This window comes from Rattus norvegicus, chromosome 12 (genome assembly GCF_036323735.1).
Source record: "Rattus norvegicus strain BN/NHsdMcwi chromosome 12, GRCr8, whole genome shotgun sequence".
Classification (NCBI taxonomy): domain Eukaryota; kingdom Metazoa; phylum Chordata; class Mammalia; order Rodentia; family Muridae; genus Rattus; species Rattus norvegicus.
This window is the reverse complement of record NC_086030.1, coordinates 22,766,444-22,766,935: the sequence shown is the minus strand read 5'-3', so window position 1 is coordinate 22,766,935 and position 492 is coordinate 22,766,444.

Below are 492 nucleotides of genomic sequence, written 5' to 3'. Positions count from 1 at the left end.
ATACTCTCCTCAGATATAATGGTACCATTCTCCTGTCCCTTTTATACTAAAGAATGCATTAATAAACAAATAAAGTAGTTTAAAATTATATGACAAGAACAAGAATGTGGTCAAGTTACAATTAACCTCATAACATAAATCTATGGTCAATTGTAGGACATTTTATGTATTATCTTGACTTTGGTTTGATAGATGCTGCAATAACATTTGGAGATTGTGAATGTATTCATCTGGAGTCATAATTGCACCATATTGTTAATTTTACTACAACTTAACAAAAAGAGATGACTTAGAACTGTCTGAATAAATGGCTAAAACAGCTCAAGATAATGTTGTCCTTGACATAAAACACTCTGATGTTACAAACCACAGAAGAGCTAACCACCCACTCATCTTCTGGTATGTGTCAAAGATGTACAAGCCTTTAACCTGACAAAGTTTGTTTAGAGTACTCAAAACTCTAGAAGTAAACTGAGGTATTCTAAAACCAGC